The sequence below is a fragment of the Protopterus annectens genome, chromosome 13.part0, assembly GCF_019279795.1.
Source record: "Protopterus annectens isolate FY-2018-M chromosome 13.part0, PAN1.0, whole genome shotgun sequence".
NCBI lineage: Eukaryota > Metazoa > Chordata > Ceratodontiformes > Protopteridae > Protopterus > Protopterus annectens.
In genome coordinates, this window is record NC_056747.1 from 278,262,382 (window position 1) to 278,279,923 (window position 17,542).

A 17,542-nucleotide genomic window follows, 5' to 3' on the forward strand; every position below is an offset into this window, starting at 1 on the left:
GTATACGTACATATCCACAAACATTTACGCATGAATTTCCAAATGTGTTTTAGAAGCTACTTAAATTATCTGTAGACTCTGCCAGTGCAAATTAGCACACTACAGAAGCAAGATCTGTCCCGCTTTCCTTCCCTTTGGTGAGTCAGTTTACCTTCAGTAAAATCTCATCACACACACACACACACACACACACACACACACACACACACACACACACACACACACACACGCATATCTATATAGTGACAAGCAGTTTGTGCTAATATCTAATTGAGCAACTTCCAGTTTGGTTGACAAAGGTATGTGGCATTTTCATAGAGCTTGGAGTTTATGTGTGTGTGTGTGTGTGTGTGTGTGTGTGTGTGTGTGTGTGTGTGTGTGTGTGTGTGTGAGTGTGAGTGTGAGTGTGAGTGTGTATGTGTTAGAGGTTAAAATAAGGGTCAGGTAAGGGACAACTTTAGTGTATGTGCAACAGTGTGTGGAGTAGGGTTAGAGTAAGCTTTAGGTTCAGGTAAGGGTAAGATTTAGTGTACGTGTGAGTGTTTGTGGGTTAGGGATAGAGTAAGGATTACATAAGGGAATAGATTTATTGTATTTGTGAAGGTGTGTGGGTTAGTGTTAGAGCAAGGGTCAGGTAAGGGGATAGACTTAGTTATTTGTGTGTGTGCATGTCTGAGCTAATTAGTGTACTGTTACAGAAAGCGTTTTTTAAGCTAAGGTGCATAGTTAGGATTATGGACAAGAGCAAGGTAGTGCTAGGGTTACCACACAAAACTAATGTGGACAGATGGGGCTCCAGCAGATTCCAAAAAAAATTACTTTTGGTTTACACCAGAGTAAGTCACTCACACTGTGAGCAAATCTTATGCAGACAGGCCTTTATGTGCTTTCTAGCCTAAGTTGGAATGATGGAGTGTAGAAGTGCCAAGGCTCATCACCAGTGGCTTCTATACCTCTCGGTTCTGGAGAGCACAGAGCAAGATGTACTCTAGAAGTGTTAGTAATACTTAAAAGGTATGTTCAGAGTTTTGGACTTCCTGATGCTATATACTAAAACACTAGCAAAATTAGCATGTAAATACAGCAATACTCAGAAGATAACTGGTCCTAAACTTTACTTTTTTAAAAATAAAATAAAAAAAAAATCTATGCATAGTTACCATCTGCAGATACTGAAAGAAGTCAGAATCTACTGACTATGTACACGGATTTATCAGTAGTAATTGTAAACAAGTACAGGTTCATCCATTATGTGTACATTTGGATACACCTCCTCTTATCACCATGTTTGTGTCTAGCTACTGTATATATGACCATGCATGAGTAAGGAGACTAAGTCCAACAGGTTTCCACAGGCTCTGCACAGACACAGGTAATAGAGACATCTGCGTGACATGTAGCAAAGAGAAAGGGGTTGGGCAGACTCTCAGATAAAGAGAGAAAAAAACATCAGCTGTTTATTTTTTATTACCTGTTTTTGGCTCCCACACAGCTATGAGCAGCTCCCAGTGACTGTCCTTATCCACCTGGTTTACTGAACATGCCTTTCTTCCTCTGCACTTTTTCTGACCATGTTTCTGGTCAGTGAGCAGAACAAGGCATCCAGGGGCAGCATTTCACTGCTGCTGAATGAGTTTTTTCCCTTATGGTTCCCTTATGGCCTAATCACTCCACCTGTAGGCATAAATTGTTCAAGGGTTGGCATACAGCAGGAACTGTGGCATATAATACCTGCCTCCACATGTAACTCTGTCAAGTCCCTGCCCTTTTTAGGAGCAACGCCTAAATCCATGTGTCCCCAGCCTCTACCAGGGATCAATCAACTGTAGTGGTTAGTCACCTGGTTAGCATTCAGAGTGACACATAGCCAGGTGACATCAGTTAGTTTAGAAATAAAAGAGAAATAAAACCTCTGCAATACAACAGACTTTTTTGTATTTTTTTTAAAGTAGCCTTGAAAATAAAAAACATAAAATAAAAGAAATAACAGAATACACTACCACAGCTACTCATATATGGAAAACCTAGCAGTTAATTCTGGTGCAACATGATTTCAACACTGGTAATGACAGGTTAACCAGATACAAGCAGTAGTTTACTAGTGTGCTGATAATTTTTAGGTTAATTATTTAAAAATCCTGTGGATGAGAATCACTGAGTTTCTTTTTCTTTTAATCCAGGTACTGCTACACAGTTACATAAATTAATACCCATGACTCTGGATCTGTAGTAGTTCATATAGCAGCTTTCCTGATCGTTTTAATATTGGAGTGATAGTTACTGACAGGCAGCACTGATGGCGCCTCTCAGCTAGCAGATGAGGTGCCCAGAAGCCCTGTGGTAGATATGGTTCTATAATTATGTGATAGTCCTACTAATCATGTCTCATATCACCAGTACATTCATGTCTCTTAGGCTGTCTACCTGCTTCTTGCAATCCTGTGTTTTGTATACCTGCTTCATGGCTTCTCTCTGTCTCTCCATCTCTCATGCCCCCCTTCTTCTACTTTCCCTCTAGTTATGACTTACTGTATGGCCACCTCTCGCTTTGACTTCCCTTCAGCACTCATAAGCATTGCCTGTCTCATCACTTTACCTTGACTTCCATTTCTTTATCATGTGCTTCCAAGCAGCCTTGTTTATCTTTTCTAGTCTCCCTGTTCCTTGATCCGTGCATATCCTATAACTTTTATGACCTTTATTGCCCTCTTTTCTTCCTTTGTCTGCTGCCCTGCTTCCTTGTACTCCTCTAACTACCTGTCAGGTTATCTTCCACTCCTTTGACTACTCTCCACCCTGTCTTTTATCTTGCTGCTATCCCTTCCTCTTTAGTCCCTCTCTGTCTTTGCCCTTTCTCACTTGACTAGTCAACTCACTGCTGTCTCCAACTCCAATATTCTCTCATAAAACTCCTACTGCCTACTGCAAATCTGATATCCTCTGGTCCCCCAAAATCTTTTGTACCAATCCCCTTACCCACATCCTGAAATGACTTTACCCACCCTTTCCTTTACCTGTGCTCTAGCTTTTACTTCCTACTTATTCTGTTTCTCTTCTTGCATCTGCTTTCATTTTCCTTGAATTTAATTATTAGAACCTAGCCTAGCTTAGCCTTTTTACCGCAAGTGTTTTCACTAGCTTACTTTAACAACATGCAGATAGTTAGCACCTAAAATAAATGACTAAACATCAGAAAAAGCAGTTTATTAAAAGAAAAACAAATCCTAGTGTCTGAGTAGATAAGGAGTTAGCACCTGACCTACTCTAACAGGAAATGACCCTCAAACAGTACATGGATAAACACCAGTACTCCTGTATTGTAAACTATTTGCAAGACTCAGATTCTCTCTCCATCTGAGCTAACTAGCCAAGTGGGTTGGGCAATTAGCATGATGGAGATAATCTCAAATTCAGTTGTATTGTAAAGCTGCAAAGAGAAACATCTCATTAGTGGATCATTATCATGTCTCCTAATCAAACACTGTACTCACAGGCCTGACTACACTACTGTTTTTCCTACCAGCTGACTCTGGTAGCATAGGTGGTAACACAGGTACTACTCAAACTGAACATGCACGCACGGGAGTGTACACTTACACAGACACACACACACACACACACACACACACACACACACACACACACACACACACACACACACACACACACACACACACACAAACACATACACAAATGGCTCCGGTATCTCTAGCTAATTTCAATGTGAGCTGTGAGCAGTCCCATAGGGAGGAATAGTTGCACACACTCAAAAAACATTGTATACTTTGTCCTGTCCACCTCCGAATATAACTTTGCAAGTAAATCTTGAAGCTGCAGTATTTCTGGGGAAGATAACATGGCTAATTAGCATTAACTTCCCCCACAGACTGACACATTTGCATTCAGCTTCCCCGACAACACCACTCCCACACTGTTGCCACTGCCAGGGGTAGACTTTTGCAGGAGAATGGCCTCTTTATCAGACAGGCTTAATACAATGCAGAACCTTTTCTAGTTAATAAGGCTTCCACATCATGGTAGTCTTTCTGAATTACAGAACACATCTCCTACATACACTCATTTTCATATGTGCAAGTCTTTAACTAGCAGACAAGAAATTAACATCTAATACAGTATCACCAAATACCAGGCACAGAAGTATAGATGTGTTAACTTAGAGTGGCACAACAGATAGTGTTGTTGCCTTACAGCAACAGGTTCCTTGGTTGATTCTCAGCTGGCATGCCTTCTGTGTGGGGTCTGCATGTGCTCCCTGTGTTCACATAGGTTTCCTCCGGGTGCTGCGGTTTCTTCCCAGATTCCAAAAACATGTAGTAGGGGGATGGGATACTCTAAAGTGGCCATAGGTGCGAGTGTGCATGCAAGTGTGTGGTATGGAAGAATTATCATGGTAGGGCTAGCCAGCAGTGTAAACATTGGATCTAGATGATTGTCACTGTTGAAGTGACACCCTGATCCCGTGTGCAAAAATGGGAAAAAAGACGTTGTGCTTGGATGGATGCTTTAAACTTCACATCAGAATTTAAGAAATGAAACTAAAAGTAAGACCGAAATGAGTAAATCTGAAAAAAGTGCATATCTCCTTTACTTTACAAATACAGAACTAGGTCGCTCTTTATTTGAAATAGCCATTTCAACATCTGAAGAACTACAGAATTAAATAATATGCCACTGCAAATTTAAAAGTTAAAGTAAAAACAAAAAAAGTCCTAAAATATTATACCTTAAAATGCATTTTCAGTGCTAAACATTAACCATAAATCAAAAATTAAATCAGGAAAGTCTGCAAGTATGTGTAACTCTATATTCTACTAGACTATGACACTGGAATATGAATTAGAAGCCAAGTGAAGAAATAATAATTTAAGCTGCAAACCAGCAATTTCTTAAAATGAAGTTAACTCACAAACCTACACACTTCACTCGACAATTTAGTAGTTAATGAAAAAAACATCAAATAACAAACCTAGCTTATCTCAGTTTAGTGCCCATATCAACCCCCCATAGGATAACCATACCCAGTCCCAAATCTTTTGCTCCTTTACTGTAATGAACCTACTTTTCCTCCTTTTCTTTCAGTCATACAGACTTACCTCACACAGCTTGTATTTAAAAACAGAACTGTTATTGTCAGCACCAGGTCTCTACTGTCAATTGCTGTGTGTATATACCTCATTTTATGTTTTTATAATCGCTACAATCTTTTGTTCTTTTTCATCTCATACGATTTTTTTTATATTCTATTTTATTCTTGAATTATATGGTATTACTCCTATATTCTCTCTTGTCATATGTTTTACATTTAACCACCTTGTTCATTGTTGTTACACTGCTAACATATGTTTTACATGTGACCATTTTGTTCATTGTTGTTATACATAAAAAACTGAAAACTATCTGGAGCTTTTCTCCTTGGGTCTCCACTGAAAATGGGCCTCTGGCTCAGTTGGACTAACCCAGTTAACAAATGTCAAATAAATAAATAAATAATTAAAATAAAATAAATAGCGTACATTTTAAGACAAGGCCTTACAGCTCTCATCACAAAGTTTTATCATCTCAAGATTAGCTTGACCAGCACTCTGCATGCATAAATGTTTGATAATGCACCCGTTAGGCTCTGTTTTGTAACAAATAAAAGCATAGATACGTACATGCAGGGGTGGTTCCCTTTTAATTGCCCATGCCATCACTCACTCTGTGACAGAGGGCTCATGTATGGTAGGTACAATGGCACATCACTGTCAGTTTTTCCTTCCTAAGTGCTCTCAACCTAATGTCTAGAAGCATGGAAACCAAGACAGCAGCATTTAGAATGAGGAATTGTCATGGCAGATGTGTCACACCTACCATTCGAGCAGAAGTCTCTGGGACTGGGTCATGGGGAAGGGGAACATTTTTAGGGGAAATACTAATGACTTATTTTTGTGCTTTTTGTACTTTGAAATGAATGCTTTCTTGTACATTAACAAGAATGAACAAGGATGTTTCTAAAGAATATCCCTAATTTACAGATTGCAACTGATAGCCATCTAATATGTGTAACTTCACCCTCTGCCATTTTGTTGATGTATACACAACAGAGCCTTCCATCTTGTGAGGCAATGACAGAAATAGAAGCAAAAATCTTTGTCCATGCCTGATATGTACAATGTGTACCATCAGAATGAGTAAACTGATAACATGGTCTGGTTATAAGTGGTTAAACAGAAGACTTTAGAAACCCTGTATGGGTGAGACCAAATTAATGCCAAGTTCACTTACTTTGGAATTGAGGACATTGAAAAATCTGGGACATCTGCAAATATGTTGTCTAGGGTACATTGGAACTCCTTGCTACACCCTTATACAGTGCTGTGCAGTTTCTCACAAGCAGTCTTGTTTTATATTTTTTCAGGTTCTAGTGGTCAAATGCATATGCTCGTGAAATATACAAACTTGTATAAGTACATATCTCTATCTATCATTATTGAGAATGTGTGCACATATAGGTCATCACTTGGTAGGTACAATTCTCTCTAATACAGTAAGTGCTTGTAGCTATGCATGAGCATTACAGAGTCTACCAGAGTGATTGGTGTGTTGATAGAAGGATGTTGATAAGTTTGCGCAATGTTTACAGGTAGGTATGTTTGGCAAGTGTCATGCAGGTAGGGTTTGGATTGAGTGTACAAATGTATCTTGTACAAGACAGGTTATTTTGTTTGAGGGATGAAATCCATGTGATACGTTTGTGTGTGTGTGCATGTGTGTGTGCGTGTGTGTGTGTGTGTGTGTGTGTGTGTGTGTGTGTGTGTGTGTGTGTGTGTGTGTGTGTGTGTGTGTGTGTGTGTGCGTGCGTGCGTGCGCGCGCACACAGAGGTGGGACATATGATGAGTATTTCAAAGTGCTTGTTAGCATGTACATTGAGTGCATTTGACAGGCTCGATAAGAAAGGTATTTGTGCCATTCTATGTTTTAAGCAGCATTTACTATAACATAAGAGCAATCTCAGATTTGGTGGTATAAGTTTAGGGGGTGCAGTGGGAGGCTTACCCCTTGCAGTGGGTATGTGGAGAGCCTGCCTTCTCTTATATGTTTCTGCGTGTTTTGTTACATGGATCTTGAATAGTGTGTTAATCTAGTGTGTGTGTTTTTGTGTGTTTGCACATTCATGTGTGGGCAATAGTTTGCAACTGTGCTATGGAACTAGTTGAGGACTCAATCAATGCTTATTTTTCTTCAACTAGCTTGTCCTAGACTAGTTTAAAATTGAGATTTTGGATTTTAATCCACCATTATAAGCTAGATGTAGTTCTGAGATAAGTGTAGTCAGTTGACAAGAAAGGACTGAAAGGAATGTCTTATCACATCATCAACTTTGTTGACGAGTCAGGCCAGATCAAATAGCAGAGACCTCTCTGGTAACAAAAGGTATCTTCAGAGTGGAAGTATATAGGAATTCGGGTGCAGAAAACACTTCTATGAATGTTAAGCAGTACAATGGCCTGTGGCAGACAAACCTTTGGAGATGCCTCTTTCTGGCAGGGCACATAAAACAGATGGTGTGTCTTTAATAGCAGAATTTTTTTTTTAACAAAATATTTGACTTTACACCTGCAGGCACTTATCCAAAGAAAGGATGTGCTATGAATAGTAGAGATAGCTTTCTAACCAGAGCAGCCTGTTAGTAGAGATAGCTTTCTAACCAGAGCAGCCTGTTAGTAGAGATAGCTTTCTAACTAGAGCAGCCTGTTAGTAGAGATAGCTTTCTAACCAGAGCAGCCTGTTAGTAGAGATAGCTTTCTAACCAGAGCAGCCTGTTAGTAGAGATAGCTTTCTAACCAGAGCAGCCTGTTAGAAGCATTTTATTTTCCTTTGTTTAGGGAATGGCGCCTGTAAATCTGTGCATTTATCAGCTACACCCTTACAACAATCTTGCATTTTATGATTAAAATATTTTGCTGCACAATTATTTTATTTAAAAAGCACGGCTGTCTTTAAGCTAAGCTATTTGTAGCATCCATGTTCCAGGGAAAGATGAGATCAGCTAAACTGCCACGCTAAGGTGAGCCGATACTTTTAACTGTTTCTTTGCTACTTATAGTATTAAGTAAGTTAATGATATTTTTTAATTACTTAGTATAGTATGGCATCTAAGATTTTCTATACAGAAAAGGCTTATTTTTAGCTAGTGACATAAAAAATTATAATTGGCCTTATTTTGTGTGTGTGTGTGTGTGTGTGTGTGTGTGTGTGTGCGTGTGTGTGTGTGTGTGTGTGTGTGTGTGTGCGTGCGTGTGTGCGTGTGTGCATATATGAAAGTTATGTATTTATCATACTGACATGTACAATGATAAGTCCTTCTTCTGTAACAGCAGGAGTGATGCTGTTGACATTAGGACCTCTTGGCTTGTAAAACAGATAAAACTTTCCAAGGCTGCTTGGAACCTTTTTCCTTTCCCAAAATGCATCACAGTTATGATAATTAATAATGCTTGAGCAGAATAAGGAAGCAACACAGGAGGAGGGAAGGAAAGGAAAATCCAGACTAGATACATCGAAGGTTTGTGTATGTGTGTGTGTGTGTGTGGGGAGGGGGGGGGTCAGAGGAGCACTATGTGTTGGAAGATGGAACACCTTGCAGAGATAACATTATGATGGAAAGTATATAAATTTGATATCTGATAAGAGGAGGTCCATTCTGCATTCTCCATTACAACAGGACAGAGTCCTGAGTTAATTTTCCTTGTCAGACATCATTGTTGGAACATTCCACAGATAATTTCCTTAAATAAAATCTGGACCTGAAAATAATATCCATCTTATAATGGCTTGCAAAGGTATTGAGGAAAGACCAAGTACTTGCTGCAAGATCCTGTTTAGGGAGGCATCACACAAGAAGGCAGCAGAAGTGACAGCTGGTGCAGTGAAATGAACATTTGGTGCAGCTTTAAGGAGTCTACAATATCTGTTGTGGCAAAAAATCTGCTTTTTTATAATAGTCTTGGATACCACAGACTTAATAGTCTGTACTGTAACCTATCGACATGCCTGCAGAGCACAGTGGCTAATTAGTACCTTATGAAGGTCAATATTTGCAATGATTGCAACTGCAGCTTTACACGGTTCACTATGCTTCTCAAGAGATTAGACCAGCATGAGCCTAGCCTCCCTATATGAGATCATATTTTCAATTGACATAACAGTGAGGAGACAGTTGTCTCGAAAGGAGAGATGAACACCCTGTGGGCAGAGGTAGGAGCAAATTTGAGAATCCATTGCTGATGATGACTGGCTTCTATCGAAAAACACAAATGCATCTTAGATTCCTCTTATGTGGAGGTTTGTTTTCTTTGGCACCAAAAGGAATCTGAAGTGGTATGCTTACCTTTTCTGTTATCATGGGACCTCTTGGATTGCCTTGTTATGCAACAGGCTGAAAACGTCTATCCTTGCACCTTGTTTTTTATGGATAAGATAATTGTCAAGGCTCAAGAGAGATATTAGTGGGCATACAAAAGGAAGTAAAATCTGTATATTTCTGTCATCACCAAGGGTCCCTGGTGATTTTGTATTGGGTGGATGGATAGAGAGACAGTTAGTTACTCAGGACTAAAAGAGGTGTGTCTACAGTTGTCTAAACTGAAATCAAGAAACTGAAGGTGTATGCTGTGGCTATCACTGAAGTTTCTTGCAAAGCTGCTGACACTGTGTGCACGTGTGCGCATGTACGCACGCGTGCAAACCCATCTAAGGCTGTGTGCATGGGTGTGCACCCGTGTAAGCCTGTGTTAGGCTGTCTAAGCTAGTATACATGAATGTGCACCTGCCTAAGACCGTGTAAGCCTGTGTAAGCCTGTGTGCACATGTGTGCACTTATTTGCGCTTGTTTGTGTGGTGCTGCACCCTGTGGAAACAGAAATGGGAAAAGGAAGGAAAGGAAGTAGTAGGAAGTTAACCAAGTAGAACTAGCAGAGCTGCCAGGTGAAATTAATCAGAATCAGCCAATTACGCAGGCAGTACAGTAGCCCAGCCCAGCACCTAAAACTCTGCAAACAACATTCCCCCATGTTTTTCTCAGAAACACTGCAACACTGCAGTCAACAAAGAGAAGTGAAAACTTAAAATTAAACTGAGACATAAAAATGTTAGGGGCTGCCATTGCTGTTATAAGGCAACCTGTGCAAGATGCTGAGGGTGGTGCCATTTCGAATGCTGCTGAGCAACCCACAGTGAGGAGATGGAGAAGAGTGTACAGACCCAGGGTAACCTATCAGGGGCTACATGAGCTGGAGATAGTGGAGTGCTATAGAGTGGACAGAGAGCTTCTGCAGCAAATTGTTGAGCTGTGCAGGCCACACCTCACACACAGAACCAACAGAGGGGAACCCATCCCAGTGGAAACCAAGGTATGTGTTGGCCTAAGAATACTAGCAACGGGTACCTTCCAGAGACCAACTGGTGATATGATGGGGATTTCACAGTCATCAGCATCAAGGGTACTGCACCAGTTCCTGAATGCCATGTCAGCACATGTTGGTGATCATGTATATTTCCCCACTTCCCATGAGGTATTGGCCAGCAATATGCGTCTCTTCCAGCAAATAGCGGAATACCCTGAGGTAGTGGGTGCAATTGACTGCATGCACATACACATCAAAGCACCAGCTAGTGAGCGGGGTAAGGCCTACATCAACCGCAAGGGCTTCCACTCCATCAACTGCCAGGTCGTGTGCGATGCCCAGGGCATAATACTGAATGTGTGTGCTGGCTGCCCTGGAAGCTACCACGATTCCCATATCTGGCATCTGTCGCAGCTGTACCAGACATTTGCAAATGGGGACATCCCTGACGGTCACCTAGTGGGGGATGCTGGGTACGCACTTGAGCCGTGGCTGATGACACCCATCAGAAATGCACACACACCTGAACAAGAACTCCATAATGAGGCACACGCGCAAACACGAAATGTATTCGGGCATGTGTTTGGGATGCTCAAGTCACAGTTCCGGTGCCTGGACACATCTGGTGGAGCCTTGCAGTACTCACCAACTACATGTACCCAAATTGTTATGGTATGTGCCATGCTACACAATATGATCCTGCAAAAACAGCTGCAGCAGGAACAGCATGGGGCAAGGCCAAACAGCCCCCCACCATTGCCAAGGCCTGCACAGGCACAGCGTGACTCGGAGGAGGAACAACCTGAGCCTGCCCCAGTAGGCAGAAGGAGGTGTGCCCAGTATGCTTTGTCCTTGGCAAAGAGGCAACACATAGCACATTCACTGGCACAGTAGGAACCCTGGAAATGATACCTCTCACTGACTCGCACATAAAATAAAATGGATGCCTAACTTGACACTACCTGTTTCCAAACATGTATAGGGAGTGTAGTATGTGCATCTGACATAGGCAGCCCTGCAGCACCACCTGAGGCATGATTGCCATGTTTTAAGCAATATAAAGCAGTGCTAAGCAGCTTTTACCAATATCTATTATATGTAAACAAAATTGCTCGTGCAATGTTGGCCAAGGTTGGCCAAAGTTGAGCAAAGTCAGTTAAACATGCTCATATCTGCTTTACTGTTCCTTAAGCAGTCTGGTCTGGCCAGCATGAAAATAAAAAGCAGTGACAGGGCTCGAACCCAGAATACTGTGCACTATAGTCACAGTACTGAACCACTAAGCCACGATAGCATTACAGTGGTACAGACACAGCAGGACAATTGTACACTAATGCACAAAGCAATGCTGTATCATGCCCCTAATGAGGCAAATGTGTAATCTCACCCACATGCCTATGCAGACAGAGAACATCAGGCCAGGCGTTGTGATGTGGGTTGTGTAGGCTATGAAGTCACAAGCTAATATATGTGGCAATGGATGCTAAGATCTGTAGTACACTAGTATGCCTCAAGCCAGTACGATAGGCAACAGTACAGACTGTAATGGTGTCCTGTACATAGCAGTGCAGGCACAGCAAATGTGTATAAGTGTCAGGTGAAACCCACATCCTATGTACACCCACAGTAACAATCCGGTGTACCCACAGGTAGAAATGTACAAAGAATAGCTGTCCCCCCTGTATGTAGAAATGTTGATAGGTCTATGCAAAGTGTCTCATGGAAGCCCTGCAGGCACAGCATGATCCCTGTTGATCTATGACACAAAGGTGAGCCCTGCTGTAAAAATACACCTTGATTTACCATACACATATAGTATAAATGTGTATACTGTGCGTGCTCACACACTCCAACAAATGTAGTGGATTTCATTCAGCATCACACTCTAAGGTCATACTGGGCATGCTCACACACTTGAACAAACGAAGCAAATGTCAGGCAGGAAGATACTGAAAGGTCATACTGGGCATGCTCACACACTTAGGCTAAATACGGATGTGATGATAAGGGATCTATGGTCAAATGTGTATAGTCATCTCTACTTCCAGAAACACATTCACAAAGTGGTCTGAAAATCCTGCTATGTGTACACACAAACTGCCAAGGCCTGTGCATGTAGGTCAAAGGAGGTTGCCACTACTCAACAGTCATCAGACCTGTTAGAGACTACCACAACACACTTGCGAGGAATCTGACTAGGCATGTTCAGCAACTAGAAAGACCAATGAAGAACCTTAACGAGAAGATTACTGGCCTCAAATAATTGCCCCATGCAACAAGAATGAATGTAACCCAAGCTGTACTCAGTTGCATACTGTCTACACAGGAGATCTCTGCCCAACAGGCAGGTCCATGTCATGCTTACACTCAGATCTGTTCTGAGTTACAGCTCAATGGCACTAAATGTACAGAGCCAACTGATATTGGCAACATCCTTGCAGATAGGATCAGTGTTAACTTTACCCCCCTCTCACCCATGAAAGAGCACATGTCTATAATGGAAGACTGCAAAGTTGCTGTCATCATGGCTGCACAGGTAAAAAACACTCTCCGAAGCCAGTATCACAGCAGCCATGGGACTAGATAACTTCCCAGGCTGTGTAGTATCAACTTCCCTGAAGTAAACATTAACATGGAAATTATGTGGCTACAGAAGTTTCCAGAGGACTGCAAACTAGGAGCCATCATTGTAAACACTAAAGATGTGGACATCCTACAAAAGGGCCTCACTGAGACAGATGGCTGTTGTCCAAGTCATAGGCTGTAGCTCAATGCCAAAAGGTGCATTATCATCACCTTTGTTAAAAATCTCTGTAGCCAAGAACTACAACATAGGTGGTAGTATACCTTACACTTTAAGTGTGACAAGAGACCCTGGGTCACGGGTGGACAGTGGATACCATTGTGATAAACACATTCCCACAGTAGTCAGGAAACCCTCTTATGTGGCACACCTAATCACAAAATGTGTCTCATGCAGAATAAAAGAGGACATTGTTCCCCTCTATTCACCACTCACTAGAACTATAAAAGAGTACAACGCCACTGTTGCTATGTACCTCACAAGACAACTACAACAACTGGAAAGCCAGCAGCAATACCTCACAAAGAGCATTAGTGGCCTGAAATACATGACATACACAGACCATCGCAAAATGCTCCATCCGTAGTCCCTTGCATATCGCCTGCTCAGAGGTGTTCACTGCATAACATACAAAGCTATGTCAAACATACAGCTGTTGGATATGATCCATGTAAAACACTCACAATCACCCTGACCTTTGGACTCAAGACCACGAGTGAAATACAAAAGGAAGTGGTGTAGCCATTTACCTTATGGATATCCACACCTCCAGGTTACTGCCACAGCATGAGGCCTTGGAGACCATGCAAGTGCAACTAACATTGGGTAAAGCTGCCCGTCAGATTGTAGCCTGCTACAGATCATGTACCTTGTCTCAGGAACCTCACACAGTATTCTGGTGAACAATGGCAAATATAAAGGTCCTATCAAACACCATTATATGAGGAGATTACAACTACCCAAACATTGAGTGGATGAATTACTCGTATACAACGTTCTTTGCCCAATGTATCCTAGAGTTAAGAAACTCTAACACCCTGGAACAGCTGATCAGCACACCCACTAGAGGTGACAACATACTGGACATGATCATCACCAACATGGGGTGCCAGTGTTCCACAACAGAGATAAACCCCTCGCTGGTAATATCAGATCATTAAGTAATCACACTGGACATCCACATCCCGCCCCCACAGCCAGTCAATGAAACCACTGTGAAGACATTTTCAGAAGCAAGCTGCACACTTCCCAAGACCAAAGTGGAAAGTTCCAAAGCCCTCTTTCTATAGGATAATGGTATACAATCTGCCAAATCATTTACAAGTGCATCCTATGAGCATCTACAGGGATGCATGGATCGAGACATCACAAATGAAACCAAGATGCACCCCTCCAAAATAAGAAAACAATCTGGTGGTCGTTGCCCATAAATAAGCTAGACAACAGAAGGAGGAAACTAACACCTGATAGAGCCAATTTCACTAAAGGAAAGGCATCACTGATTATTATTAGGATGAAACAATGATAGCTCATAAAACAATCCAAGCACAGTTTCTAAAGACAAATTGCCAAGGAATGTAAGAATAACAATCACAAAGCCTTCGGTAGCTATATCAGACATGTAGGTGTCAATTTCCAAATATGCTGTCAGCTACTGTATAAAGTAATGACATACACCAAACCAACTGTCATTGCCCACACCCAGGGGGACAAGTGCAGTGTAAACTCCCCACATTACCTCCAAAAGGGCCTGTGTCTATCACAGAAGGATGCAGAGACACAGACGTCATGGACATGCAGGTAAAGACAGCCCTTACCAAAGCTAAGAACATAGCATCAATGTGACTGTAAGTTGTCCCAGGCTGCGTCTTACACTAGCCCACAAGGAACTGCACCCTCACCTACATTCACTGTCCAGACTCAAGCGTATCACAGGCTATGTACCCAAAGAATGGCATACACTAACATTCATCCAGCTCCACAAAGGGTGTGCCAAAACAGAACCTGGAAACCATTGCCCAACATGTGTACTCAGCCTGGTCTACAGAGCTATTGAGCAAATCATCATGGAACCCATACACTGAGACATTGGAGATCTCCAGACACTGGACTCTACACAACTTCACCTTGTTAAAGGCAGAGCCTGGCTCCCAAACCTAGTTGACTTATTTAAAACAGTTACCATGAGCATAGATGGAGATGAAAGTAGTCCACACAGTCCACCTGGACCTCACTAAGGGCTTACCACACCATTCCCCACTCCATCATCATGGACAAGTGTACCAGCTTGAACATGAACAGCTATGTCACAGGATGGGTGGCCAAGTGGCTCACAGATCAAACACACATGTTCATAGTTGCGGGTGCCATGCCAATTCTAAGCCAGTCACAAATGGCATCACACAGGTCTTGGTCCTGGGACCCCACCTGTTCAGTCAATACTGCTCAGAGGTACAGGCAAGCATGGCAGGTGTAAGGCTGAACAGATTTGCAGATGACTGGAAACTGTGGTCCATAATTGACTGTACAGCTGACACAGACATCCTCCAGAAGTGTCTTACAGAGACAGATACCTGGTGTCAAAACAATGCCCTCAAGCTGAATGGCAAAGAATGCATAGTCATCCACTTTGTGTGATACAAAGTGCACACAGATTAAAACATAGGTGGTAATCCAGCATGTACGGAGAAAGTCATTATGGCCCTGGGGACACAGGTAGATAGTAAACTCACCTTTGTCATCACATGGCCAAAGTGTTTAGACATTCCTTCAATGTAGGCCATCTAATGTCACCTAATGTAACACACTTTGTATAGTCTGATGATGTCACCATCCTACAAATATACCTGTGGAAAAGAAAGCTCCCAGTAATTTGTCTAGCGTGTTGTGTTAATGTGTGCTCATCTAGTATCATGAAGTAGTTAGGTAGGGGTTTGAGCCCTGCACCGGGCAGCTGTTTGCGTGTGTTCCCCTTAGGAAGGCACAACCTTTTAGGAGAGTAGTTAAACACCTCAAAAGTGGTAATGTAACCTTCGTCAAGTCTGATGATGTCACCATCCTACAAATATACCTGTGGGAAAGAAAACTCCCTGTAATCTGTATAGCGTGTCGTGTTAATGTATACTCCTGAAGTAGTTAAGTAGGGGTTTGAATCCTGCACTGGGCAACTTTGTGTGTGTGTGTTTCCCTTGGGAAGAAGCAACCTTTTAGGAGAGTAGTGAAACACCTCAAAAGTGGTAATGTAACCTTTGTCAAGTCTGATGATGTCACCATCCTACAAATATACCTGTGGAAAAAAAAAAGCTCCCACTAATCTGTATAGAGTGTCATGTTATTGCATACTCCTCTAGTATCATGAAGTAGTTAGGTAGGGGTTTGAATCCTGTACTGGGCAACTGTGCTTGTGTGTCTTCCCCTGGAAAAGAACAACCTTTTAGGAGAGTAGTGAAACACCTCAAAAGTGGTAATCTAACCTTTGTCAAGTCTGATGATGTCACCATCCTACAAATATACCTGTGGAAAAGAGAACTGACAGTAATGTGCATGGTGCGTTGTGTTAATGCATACTCCTCTAGTATCATGAAGTAGCTAGGTAGGGGTTTGAATCCTGCACTTGGTGAGTGTGTGTTCTGCATGTGTGTGACACTGTTGGTCAACGTATTGTGGGTTTTGCTTTTACCACTGTATGACATATCAGTATGCATTGCACATGTGAGCTAGCTGTGTGTCAAATACATATCTGTACATGTTACCTCAATGATTGCATGTGTGGGAACCCTGCTTTCTCCAAGAGCACAGCTGTCATCCTTGCCAGACTGTGCTGCTGCTTCCCAGACCTTAGGTCATATCTGTATGCGTGTGACAAGGCCAGCCACTGCAGTGATCCCTAGCCTAGGTCATCTGTGTCACACAAAGTTATTATGATCCCTATTGGAATGTGTGAGTGAGGGTCTATGGCTGAGGTATATGTCAGACCTGTTCAAACGCAGCAAAGTCTGTCCATGATGACTATTCATAGGTGTAGAACAAACTGTGGATATGCATGCAGACCCCTTATTGCTTATGTGATCCACCAAGGGATTCCAAAATACCTTTGGAAATGTGATTAACAAAAGAGAGATGACATAACACTTGGTTGCATGTACACATCGGTACCTGTTCATCATACTGGTGGCTACTACCTATGTGGTATTGTGGGGATAATATGTTCCTTAAAGGTGGATGACTATGTTTATTTTGGCTTATAGCTTTACAGCAAGGGTTTGACAACAGGCATCTGTCTGTATGATACCCTTGTGGAGGATGTGTGTGTCATCTGGAGAATGCATTATAGGCCACAGTATGCATTACCAGACGTGGACGGACATATCCCTACTGTGATTGCTTGTACCTAAGAGAGCTATATGCCAAACAGGAGTGGTCTCAGTAATGGGTGCAGGTGAATACCAGTGGTTACTGGCATTGTATAGTACCTGAAGGATCCAAATGTTGCTGTGTGTTCTACATCTGTGTGTCGGTTGTCAAGACATCATTTAACAATTGGTTATGGTC